The 13,029-nt window shown below is 37.8% G+C and overlaps 1 long non-coding RNA gene across 1 annotated transcript; it reads right to left on the bottom strand.

Moving 5' to 3' along the window:
• Nucleotides 1-4,182: 4,182 nt before the first annotated feature.
• LOC119872656 lies at nucleotides 4,183-11,197 on the bottom strand. The gene is made up of 2 exons (XR_005361569.1): nucleotides 10,939-11,197; nucleotides 4,183-6,008 (listed from the first exon to the last, which is right to left on the bottom strand). It is a non-coding gene; the product is annotated as an uncharacterized LOC119872656 (long non-coding RNA).
• Between the last annotated feature and the right edge of the window lie 1,832 nt (nucleotides 11,198-13,029).

The following is a 13,029-nucleotide window of genomic DNA, read 5'->3' as shown; positions in this document are numbered from 1 at the left end:
AAAGACTTGACACCACTAATTTGAATAAAGTAAAATTTAAATAAAATTTTTAGTCAGCAAAAAACTATTTCCTCCCTACATAACAAGATAAACTGTGGGGACCCTGATGACATTTACCCAATAGCAGCCACAGTAATTCCTATTTATTCAACGCTTCAGTTGTTTCCCAGTGCGACCATGGCCTTATTTATTAAACAAGTACTTGAAATATTTTTCTATCACTAGATGGAGACATAACTATAAGAGATCAAAGCTCGCTTGCCTGTTTAAAAGGGGGAAAAAAAAATCACCTCACCCTGCACTAATTGCATAGAGAAAGGGACATATAAGTAATACAATGTGATCATTTTTTGACAGTTTTATATACTTGTTTAAATTTTCAGTATTTCGGGATCCCTGGGTGGCGCAGCGGTTTGGCACCTGCCTTTGGCCCAGGGCGTGATCCTGGAGACCCGAGATCGAGTCCCACGTCGGGCTCCTGGTGCATGGAGCCTGCTTCTCCCTCTGCCTATGTCTCTGCTTCTCTCTCTCTCTGTGACTATCATAAATAAATAAAAATTAAAAATAAATAAATAAATTTTTAGTATTTCATTACTATAAAAGCCTGACATGTAAACGTTCCAGGTAATTTTCAGATGCCGTATTAATACCTTAAATCTCTGGGACTGAACAACAGAAGATGGTCAGTTGTGAAAACAGAATATAGTAAAACTGCATGTGTAATGTTATTAGGACCATGTCTAGAATCTAGTTTTTTTTTTTTTTTTTTAGAATCTAGTTTTCTATTTAATAATAGTAAAAGATCTAATAAAAGCTATTATCTAGCAGTACTTTCTGTCATGGAATTTAAAGATTCTTTTTCAGAATAAGACTTAGATGGATGCATTTGCTTCATCAGTTCTACCTAAAATTCTGTAACTTTTTACTCTATAGATTCAAGACTATCTTCAAACTAGAAACATCTTCCTTTATTATTTCTCTAGTTATCATCTACAATGAAAATGTTTTTATGTACATTATATGTGGTTATATGTGTATGTATAAGTTTTAATAAATTAATATATATTCACCTATTTATAGAATATAAATAATAAAAATGAGATTCCCAGGTTAAACATTATATATATATTTAAATGTGATCATATACTGTCAGATTACTGTCCAGTTGTTGAAACAGCCACTTTAATCCCTGATGTGTATGTTTGCTTTACTAAAATCTTTTTAACACTGAATGCTTAGAATTTTGCCTACCTGATGACTGAAAATTTATAATTTTTACCTGCATATCTTTGAATACCTGTGATATTGAACTTTTTATATTTTTATTAGGTATATGCAATTTTCCCCCTATAATTGTGTTTTTGCTGCTTTATCCAATTTCTTATTTGAATGTTTATCTTTGTAATTGCAGAATTCATTTTATATCAGATATTAGTTTGTCGTCTATTATACTGGCTGCAAATATATTCTGGCTTACATTTATAGTGATTTATACCATATATAATTTTGAAGGTGATCAAGTATTTTTCTTTAGAATTTTTGGTTTTCTGGTATTGTTCAAGTTTATTCAATTGTTATTCTCAATTCTTATCGCATGTATATACTTTCACATAAAGATAATAAAATAATATATACATATTTAAATTCTAGATACTTAATCTATCTGGATTTTACTTACATAAATAATGGGATGCAGCAATCTTTCTGTCTTCCAGAACAATATGCATTTATGCTGGCCTCATTTTTATAAAATAGTCTATTATTTTTCTAGTGAATTAAAGTATCAAGTTCATCCTAAATTAAGTTTCTGTATAATGTTAGAACTCTTTCTCTGCTCATACATTTCACTATCTTGGTTTATCTATTCTTAAATATGTATTAGTACCTTTCATGATTAATTTAATTTTAATTTGATAAGCCTTATTTCAAATAATTTAAGATATAAAACAATGGCTATTATGGAATTACAATAAGCCTCAAAATCAGCTAAACTCCTGGACTCCTGACAGTGAGGATAAGCAATTTCACTTGTTCCTCTTTCTGAGGCCTCAGCAATGATAAATCTAGGTGATTCCTCATTTTCCTGAAACCTAAACACAACGCAGGGCTTTTTAAAAAAATACATTTTCCATGATGAATAGTTCCATTGTCTTGATTTTATTTTTTTTCTTACAGTAAATAACTGTTTTCTCTGAGCAGTGTGGCATACTGTTCTATTATAAATTACCTAAACTTAGAAAGATCTTTTTCTCTGAGTGGGACTTTCAGTAGGGGAAAGCCTGGGCTGGCTGCTTAACTGCATGCTTGCCTGGTTGGAATGTATTTCTGCCAATCTCTTTTGCAGTTTCAGAATGATGTTTTATAAAAGTCATCCTCTAGTTTGCAATAGTACATAAAAAGTATGGGCTTCTGATTGGCTGCCTTAATAATATTAGCCCTGGTTATAATATTTAAATTCATATATCTGTTTTGTCAAAGATACAAATACTTTTGAGTAGGGGGCCCTGGGTGGTTCAGTCAGTTAAGCATCCGACTCTTGATTTCAGCTCAGGTCACGATCTCAGGGTCGTGGGATCAAGATTGTGGGATGGAGCTGGACATGGAATCTGCCTAAGATCCCTCCCCCCAAATAAATAAATAAATAAATAAATAAATAAATAAATAAATACTTATGAGCCTTATTTTTAGGGAAGAGCTTTGAAATTTTCTTTTTTCCCCATTATTCAAAAGAAAAAGTAAAATCTGCAGGTCTTGCTGGATTACTTATTCAAACAGAGAATCAAGAATCCTTGCCTCTTTTCAATTAGCAACTCTCTGGGGACTAAACGATTAAAGTGAGGTGGAGTGCATGCTAACAGAGGTAAGAGTCACCACCATCTGGGGCTCAGAGGGAAGACCCATCTGTCTGCTGCCATCTGTCCCAGCAGTTGGTTGTCGCTGAGGTTGGATCCATTAGGATTCAGATATTTGTTTTGTTTTAATGACACGAGGACATCTGCAAGCCTTTGAACTTAAAGAAAAATGATTAAACTGCTTAATTCCCCATTTTGGGTTTGATACTTCACCTATTAAACTGGTTAGAACAGTAGTCTGGCTAAAGGCAGGAAATAGGTTTCTTTCTTTTGTAGTGAGAGCTTGGGGTCCAGCAGAAGGAGGTTCTGTTTCTGTAATGTGAGGGGCCCAGCAGGGAGCGCTGCTGCTCCCCCCACCCCGGGAGATAGATACACTGTGCTCCCGCCTGGTTCTCCAGCTTCACTCAGGCGGGTGATTGGCATCCTCTGTTGAACAGCCTCTCCCTGCCCTGGTTCATTCATAGTTTGCTATTTCATTTCTTTTCTTTGAACAAAAAAGATGGTCAAAACCCCTACTTTGCTGCCCAAGCATTTGATGAAGTTCCACTACTGATGATGATCTGTTTTTTTTCTTCCCTGAATGAAAGTCCATAACTTTTACAAAACAGGGACTGGGGAATCCAGGTGAAATTTGTGAGTCCAAAACGGGGTCTCCAGTCTTCTGGAAACACTTTGTTTTCAGGGTATGCGTATCTCCTGAGAAGTGAAATGGGCATATTGAAGACAATCCTGATATATTCTGAATATAACCCAGTTCCCAAGGAGGGAACGTTGATCTGGAACAGTTTATGTGCCTTAGTAGAAAGAGAATAATGTTTTCCAGATGCGATGGTATATTAGTACAAAAAGACCACTAAATGCATATATAAATCAGAGAGTCTCTAAGGCTTCAAAAAGCATAAGAAATCACGATAATATTCCTAATGTTTTAAATGTGCTTTTTCTGAAATTAAAGCAAAAAAAGAATAAAGAAAAACCTCTGTAGTTTGAAGAAAACAGAAGCACCTATCTTGCAGTCACTGTGTTTGTAAAGACAACCATTATTTACATATGATAAAGAAATAAATATTCAGGGGACAAAGCCTTAACATGTTTTTTTTTCTATTTGAAAATGTGGCCTTCCAGGGGCGCTTGGGTGGCTCAGTTGGTTAAGCATTTGCCTTTAGCTCAGGTCATGATCGTGGGGTCCTGGGATCGAACCCTGCATCGGGTTCCCTGCTCAGTGGGGAGTCTGCTTCTCCCTCTGCCTATAGCTCTCCCTGCTTGTGCTCTCTCACTCTATATTTGTCAAATACATAAATAAAATCTTGAAAGAAAAGAAAATGTTGCCTTCCAAATAAAAATACTGGTTTATTTAAATGTTCTAATATCATTGGCTAAAGATAATAGTACACTTTGATGAGAGGGGAAATAGAATACATACACATTAGCTGTAGAAAAATCTAAATTAAAAATGAAAGTGTTTTTCCTGAACTGGTATAAATACTTTCTATCCTTTTTGGGGTTTTGGGTGAAGAAAAGGAAAACTTACAGCTTAAAGGCCTCAGTGTTTCTATTGAAAACAATAAATTAATCATCAACACTCCAATAATTAATAGTCATGAAAAGGCCAAAGAAGAAAAACAACCATGGAAGGCAGTAGGCCTAAATTAGTTTTTATAGTAGAAAGACAACATTTAAAGCTATAATATACATATAAATATGATTAGAAATGCATTTTATTTTTACTTATATTTAATGTAATAAATACACAGCATATTGTGCCAGGCACTACTCTAAGAACCCTACAAATATTGACAGATTTCATTCTTACAAAAATCCTACAGGGTTCTACTGTCAGATTTATAGATGAGGAAACAAAAAGGTTAAAAAAAATTGCACAAAATCACATTGCTAAAGATCTCAATATACTTTTCAGTTTAAAAATTAATATATAAAATGTCCCTTTAAAATATAATGGGAGTAAAATTACCAAGTGTTCTGTAAACAAACACAAAATAAATAGTGAACGCTACATTTAGCTATTGTTATTAGCTGGAGCTACCATAACAAAATACCATAGACTGGGTGGTTTGCACAACAGAAATTAATTTTCTCACCATTCTGGAAGCTGGAATCCTAAAATCAGAGTGCCAGCATGGTTGGTTTTGGTGAGGGCTCTCTTCCTGGCTTGCACTTGGCCACTGTCTCACTATGTATTCATATGGTGGTGGTCAGTGGGGGAGACTAGAGAGGGGGCCAGCTTTCTGGTGTCTCTTCTTATAAGGGCACCAATCCCATCCTGAGGGCCCTCTCCTGTGACCTCTTAACCCTAATTGCCTCCCGAAGCCCAGTCTCCAAACACGCATCACAGTGGGGAGTTAGGGCTTCAACATATGAAATTTGGAGTGGACACAAGTCAGTCCCTAGCAGCCACCTTGCAAATGATAACTCAACATTCCCACAATGAAATGACCATTGAGACTCCATTACATCTGCAGCTCCTCCTGAATCAGCAAAGACCCAATTGTTTTTAGTGGTTTGTAGGTAACTAATATATTTTATGTGTTTGTTTCTATAATACTGCATCGAAGAAACTGTGCTTGTGTGTTATTTTTGGATTAGATCTACTAGAGATTATTTATATCCTTCTAGTTTAGGGCTCTAGACTAGCAATCGACACCTGCCCTGGGACTGATGAATATGTGCATAGGTCCCTGTGACAGCTTTCATCTATTTGTTCCAATTGTGGTGCCACCTTTGGCACCTTTGGAATATGGCACCTGAGGATGGTGAGAGCGGTAGCTCTTATCTTCTGTGCCCCCTTGGGGGCACCCAGAACAGTCGCCCAGTCCCTCTGCTGGTCCATGTGAAGGCAAATCTCCAGTGATGACATTTCTATCTCTCTCTAGAAATTTCCAGATTGTTGCTCCACAAAGCCAATGACCCTTCCTTTCAATGCCTTCCCTTGTCTCCAACTCATGAGGAGATGCCATGCTGTCCTTGATCAGTATTAGGCTATGCTGGGAAGAAATGAGTAATCTTTGTATTAATAGGCTGCTTTTTCACTCCATCTACAGGCCCCTTGCCTGTTCTCCCAGCTGATGGAGATGATGGAAGGCGGAGGTGTAGTCCACATTGAAAGAGGTCCCATTCCAAGAATGCAATGATTATGACCTAAAGAGTCATATCATAGGTTAAGACACACTGCATACCATAAACTCCAAGGGGTAAATACAACACATATAGAAAATGAAGTATTATTTATGTTTTCACTGCCTGGAAAATGGATAACACTTGCATTTGTGTTATCATCAATGAAGCACAGTAACAACCTTTGAATGTCATTGGAAGCTCCAGGGTTCACAGCTGGTGCAATGAATGATCAACATAATGAATAATGATGTGATTAAAAGTAGTAAATGGTATTAGGGAACCACAGGAATAAGAAGACCTAGACAAATATAAATAGGTTCTAAAGAACTATAGCATTGTGCGTAGTCACAATGTTGCCATCTTTTCCTGCCACTAGAAGACATAAAACTACCCTGATTAGCACATTGGGCATTTTTAGTACTAAGAAAATGTGGGGGATCTAGGATCCAAACCAATAGAGATGGCACCTGAACACTATGAATTGATCAGACAATAAACAGATACATAAGCCCCTTCCCTCTACTTATTATTCTAAATTTTCATCAATAAATGACTGTACTTCATATGGGACCATGAATTTAAAAATTAATTTTAAGCCTCATTGCATTTATAGACAGGGGATTCTCAAAAAACAAATTGCTTGCGGCCCTGTACACACTCAGTGCAGCCCTGCTTGTATAGGAAGGCAAATGCAGCATCTGCCCATGGCTCCGATACTTGGTGGGGCAGAGAAGGGGGATGACCAGCATCACAATCCATAGAGGCTCCTTCCATTGGTCAGCCTGATTTCTGTTTCCTTTCCCAGTCCCTATCTCTGTGCCTGCCAGCTCCAGTGTGGGAATCTTTCTAGTTTTCTCCAGGAATAATGCTCCGTGCTTGATGCTGCCGCTGTGCACAGTTGAGGCTCCAGCTCCCCCTACACTGCATCATTCCTATTTGGGCTCCCATAGGCATTCTATCTTCCAAACACCCTAAAAGCAGAAGCAGACAGCTGCTGACACCTCCGTCAGCTTATACAACAGACTATACAACAGACAGCGTTCACAGCAGTCACTAAAACCGTGGATGGAAATAACAGCATGTTCTAGAGAAGTTTGTTCCTCGAAGTCAGAGTTAGGCCTGTTCTGCTATTCTCCTGTGCTGCTGGGCTCAGTGCGGCTACCTAGAACAGTGCTTCCGTACGGAAACTGAGCTTAACCTAAGCTCACTAAAGAATGCTGTAGGGTATGACTCATAAGAAGAACTGGTTAGACTGTCAGAGGCAAACTTAGGAGATTTTGATAAAGAATTATGAAGATCACGGGTGCCTGGGTGGCTCAGTGGTTGAGCATTTGCCTTTGGCTCAGGTCATGATCCTGGGGTCCTGGGATCGAGTTCTGCATCGGAGCCTGCTTCTCCCTCTGCCTCTCTCTCTGTGTCTCTCATGAATAAATAAATTTAAACGCCTTTTTAAAAACTATTATGAAGATCAGAACATCAGAACAAGCTTGATAAAGAATTAGGAAAGACTGGAGTCTCAGAGTACACTCCATGTCATGACTGATGCAAAATAAATTCCTGCAGACAGCTAAAAACTAGGATGGTGTAGAGCAACAGTAGCTTTACTTTCATGTAAACAGAGCAGAAAGTCCTCTCCAGCTCTGTGGCCACTTGTTGGGCACCTGCATGTATTCTGGCCTGTATTATATTTGCTTTACTCAATAATAAAATGAGCTAATTCTGTATTTATTAATTAGCACGTTTCCTTTGGGTCTTGATTTCTCCCTTTCCTAATACTTCCAATTGTTTTCATATCTGGGCACAAAAAGAAAACTGTGATAAAAAAATTCATCACATTAAAACTATCACTAGTTATGATAAGAATAAAATACAAGAATTAGGAAAGGCTTTGTATATTGAATGCATATGAAATTTCCAAATAAAATATTTTCAATTTTTTTAAATAATAAATTTATTTTTTATTGGTGTTCAATTTGCCAACCTTCAGCTTTCTCATCCATGTAGCTTTTCTGCAACTTTTTATATGGAGTTTTGTTCTTGAAATGCTCTACATAATTCCTGATTATGAGCCTTTAACGATCCTTTCAAAATCTTGATGGTAACTGTCAACGGGAAATTTCTCTTGTACAGTTTGAAATGGTTTTAACTATTCACAGTTTATAACATTTGAAATTACAGTTGACTGTGAACAATGCAGGGGTAAGGGGTTGAATCCCTACATAGTAGAAAATCCGCATATAACTTTTGACTCCCCCAAAACATGACTACTATTAGCCTAGTGGTGACCAGAAGCCCTACCAATAACATAGTCAATTAATACATATTTTGCATGTTATATGCATTATTTACTGTATTTTTATAATAAAATAAGCTAAAGAAAAGAAAATGTTAAGAAAAGCATAAGGAAGAGATAATACATTTTTAGTACTGTACTGTAAAAAAATGTCACATGTAAGTGGGCTTATACACTTCAAACCCATGTTGTTCAAGGTCAACAGTATATGTTTTTCTTTGACTCAATATTTTACATTTACATGTATTACATGTATTGTATCATTGTATCTTTCTTTTCTTTCAACGGTTTCATTTTTCATAGTTATGTGATGAGAGCCTACATTGTGCTTAGGAATTCTATACTTCAACAGTGGCAGCCTAAGATTTGGACTTATTACTAAGAAGCAACCAAGGTAATGGGATTTAAAACATTAGAAATTATCTTAAACCCATTGATAAGCTAACAAAATAGCATGGGGATTGTCAGAGATAACTGATTGCAAAACTGAACCTAGGAAAGAAAGGGAGAATATTAGCAAGAAAATTAAATCTGCCTGAGGGTTGATATCAGGAAGCTCACGTTTATCCTTTTAATTTCAAGGGGCAAGAGGACAGAAGTCATGGTCCAGCGCCCATCCAAGGTGGAGAGTTTTATCAGCTATGGGGTCCCAGCATTGCCCTGGACTTATAAAGGACTCTAGCCTCAGGCTCAGAGTGAACCAAAAGTAAGGCTCCCTTTTCTGAACCCAGACCTGGAAGATTGCAGGAAAGGTTGCCATTCCGTTGAATGGAACAGAGGAAAATAAAAATGAATACAAAGATAAAAACATAACCCTGAGAATTTGTGGTGATTGCCCAGTCATGGTGAGGGATTGTCAGTCCAAGTTCACAAGGCCTGAGTGGGTCAGGGAAGCCCACACTTTAAACATGGGTTAAGGTAGTGCCCAAATGATACTGCCAAATAAATATGGTGGATGGCAAACTAAAGTATCCCTGGAGAGAGTACCTTCACCCTATGCTTTAGGTAATCCCAGCAAGCAAGTCTGCAAAGAGCAACAGGTAGCACAGTCAAAGGCAACCAGGCACACACAAGGAAGTAAGCCTCCATGAGTGAGAACCTGCAGAAATGAGGCAAAGAATGAGATGGTGAGTAGGAGGCAAAGAAACAGATCAGGCTTGAGAATTTAATTTAGTAAATTATTTGGCAGTGGCAACTGTCCCATAGTATGTACTGGAAACAAAGAGATCAGGAACCCACTAAATTTTTGAGGGAATTGAATAGTCAAGGAACTTAAGATCCTGGACTTAGAAGACCTTGGGCTATTCAAGCTTTTGGGTGCCCCAAATTGCATGGGCAGTACGTGGGCAGCAACAGCTGTACACTCCAAGGGAACGGAGCCCCTGACCTCCACTCATGGTCATTCTGAAGTGAACAAAAAGGAACCTCCCTGGGGCGGAATCACAATACTAGTGACAAAGGGTGTTGGCTGTAATGAGACTTACTGGGAATATAGGAATCAGACGGAAAGCAGAGCACACAGGATTCCTAAACCCCGATATTCCATACGTAGACAGGTTTGGGCCTGCAGAGTAGAGTGGTGGGTGCTGTGAAAGGTAACTTCATACAACGAATCTCATTCCAGCACCGCTTTACATACTTCTAGATTCCTCTCCATTTGTGCCCTAGCAAGGGCTCAAATGTACTGAGTATTTCCTATGTGGTTTGCACTATTCTAAGAACTTTATGTTTTTTAACTTAATTCTCATAGAAATTCTATATATTCCCACTTTACAGATGGAGAGGCGCTTTATAGATTGATAACTAAGGTACATAGACAAGGCGTTTTCCTAAAGTTGCACAGTTATATAAAGGCAGGAGTCCTATTCGAGCTCAGGCAGTCTGTCTCCAAAATCCACGCTCTTACCACTTAGCTATACCACTTCTCAGGAGGGAGGCCGTTACCTCTCACCTCATCCAGGGCTTTAGAAATTCTTTCTTCTTTCTCCTGCATCATATCCCATCAGCATAAAACCTGATACAGTTTCCCCCATATTTTAAAATACAATCTCTCTTGAGCAAACATGTCTCTGCCTGAACTTTTCTGTAAAACTTCTCAAAAGAGTTGTCCACATTCATCTGTATTAGTTATCTTCAATCTCTCTCCTTCCAGTCTCTGTTTTACCCCTCAGTCTAGGCTTTTCATTACAACCACTCTATTGAAAGAGCTTTGCTCAAGGTTACCAGTGACCTCCATATCGTAAACCCTAATGTTGAGTGTAAGTCTCCAGCTTGCTTTCTTCATTTGGGTTCATTGACATGTGTTCTCTTATTGAGGACTCCCAAATATGTATCTCTAGTCTAGACCCTCTTCAGAGCTCCAGATTTGTATTTTTAACTATTTATACAACACCTCCACTTTGATGTCTAAAGGGCATATCAAACTTACTGTGTAGAAAAACAAACTCCTGATCTTTCTGTTACAGAAGTCTTCCCCAAGGGAAATAATGTTAGGAAAGAGGGACAATCTCCCTCTTCCTGTTGATCAGGCTAAAATGCCTGGTGTTATCCTTAATTCCTCTTTCCTTTTTCACTGGACATCTAATCCTTTAACCAATCCTGCTAGTCTTAGCTGCAAAATATAACTGTACCTCCCATCACTCACCTCTGAGTCCTTACCTCCTTACCCTAGAAACTGTCAGGATACCTTGGATCAGAGGCTTTGAGCAACATCTGTCTTCTTTGTTGTTCACAGGAGTCTTCTCTCTTCCTGATTCTGCTTCTACCTCCCTCCCTATAGCTTAGTTGGTCCACGATGAGAGCAAAGGACATCAGAGAAGAATAGCAAGAAAGAAAGTTGACATTAAGTGATTCTGCTTCCATAGGTCATCATGCTCCTCTGTAGCAAGGAAGACCAAAATTTGACTACCTGCTTGGAATTGAGACAGAGAGAACACTATAGGGAAAAAACATTTTAGTAAATTGCCCTACTAGAGTGAAAGGATAGTTACCCTTATGCGGTACCTGGGTGGCTCAGTGGTTGAGTATGCCTTTGGCTCAGGTTGTGATCCTGGGGTCCAGAGATTGAGTGCACATTAAGCTCCCTGCAAGGAGCCTGCTTCTCCCCCTGCCTATGTCTGTACCTCTCTCTCTGTGTCTCTCATGAATGAATAAAATCTTTAAAAAGTTAAAAAATAATAGTTACTCTTTTTAAAGAATATATGGGAAACTTGAGATGGATGGAAGTAGAAGCAATGGGTAGTAAGGAAAAGAATACTTCTCAACATTGAGGCACATGGAGTATGAAAGTGAACCAGTCCCACCACTGGGGTAGTTTGCAAAGGAAGCACTGACTTTACAGAAGAGGCTATTTTTAATTTAGGGGGTGAAGGCACATTCAAGTTGTTTGAATAGAAAATAAGGCATTTCCACTTTGGCATTAACCAACCAAAAAAGCTAGGGTGTGGTAAGACAAAAACTATTTATGCTTAGGTGTTCTAAGAAATTTGATGGTGATAGTAGGTTAAATATAATAAAATGCAAATTTCTGTGGTAAGCAAGAACAATATCCAGGAACAAACCAGCATCAGTCTCAAGAGCAACACAATCTTCACAAAGTATAATCTCAATGGAGGGCTTACCTTGGGGAAAAATAAAATTATTCAAGCTCATGACAACAGGACACAAAACAATAATAAATCCTATAAGAAAATGCCATTACCCACAATTTGCCTACTGTTCATATTATTATCTTCAAGATAACTGTTAAATATTTTTTCAGCTTTGCCTTTATCTAAACCATAAGATGTAAAGGCTAACTCTGGATTGTGTTGCTAAAGTTCAATATTTCCCAATGGCTACAATTATTGCTATTATCAACCTGTGCTCATTGACTCCAGCTTTAAATTTAATCAGGGCAGAATAAATATTTGGAACTTGTGATATTTATTTCTACACTCAATACGAGTCGTCTCTCTAAGCCTTTCCTACTTTATCATGCTGCATTGTTTGCAGGTTCCATTTCTGTTCTGTGAATCCCCTCTATTTGTTCTTCCGCATTTCACATCCTGTCTGGAACACCTCCCTGCCCACCATTCATCCGCATAGCAAAGATAGCTTAGGCACTCCCTGTATTCCGTACGGGCGATTACTAGAACACTTGTAATTCTATCCTCTTTGTCTCAGTAAGTGTTAATTTTGGTTTTCCTGCGATAGAATAAAAGCAAATTGAAGGCAGCCACTGTATCATAGTTATCCTGACAAGCTCACACCTGGCACACAGTAACCTGAACATTGTTGGCTCGCAGGTAGTTTTCTGAATAACTGAATTGGTGTTATCCTTGCTACTCCCCGAGGAAGCACCAGACTGTCACAGGGTACGCAGAGTAGGCCCTCCCATTTAACAAACAGATGAATTAGTATTTGGCTATGTGTCTATCCATATCCAACACAAGAACTTTTTGGAGAGTTAAAAGAACTTCCTAATATTAGAAACTATTAGGAAATTATTGTTAATCTTGTTAGTTGAGACCATCATGGTTAGATAGAAAACATATCCTTATTACTAGAAATACATATTTTAGTATTTATAATGAAGTATCATGATGCATATGGAATTTACTTTAAAATACTTCAACAACAAAATAGATGAAGCAATATGACAAAATAACTATTGTTAAATTTAGTTATGTGTACATTCTAGTCTATTCCAACTCCTACATATAATTGGTAAGGTGGTAAGAATGAATAATAATCTAGAAACTAATGTGA

Source organism: Canis lupus, chromosome 7 (genome assembly GCF_011100685.1).
Source record: "Canis lupus familiaris isolate Mischka breed German Shepherd chromosome 7, alternate assembly UU_Cfam_GSD_1.0, whole genome shotgun sequence".
NCBI classification, from domain to species: domain Eukaryota; kingdom Metazoa; phylum Chordata; class Mammalia; order Carnivora; family Canidae; genus Canis; species Canis lupus.
The sequence above is the reverse complement of the archived record's forward strand: the minus strand, read 5'-3'. Positions and strand labels throughout refer to the sequence as shown.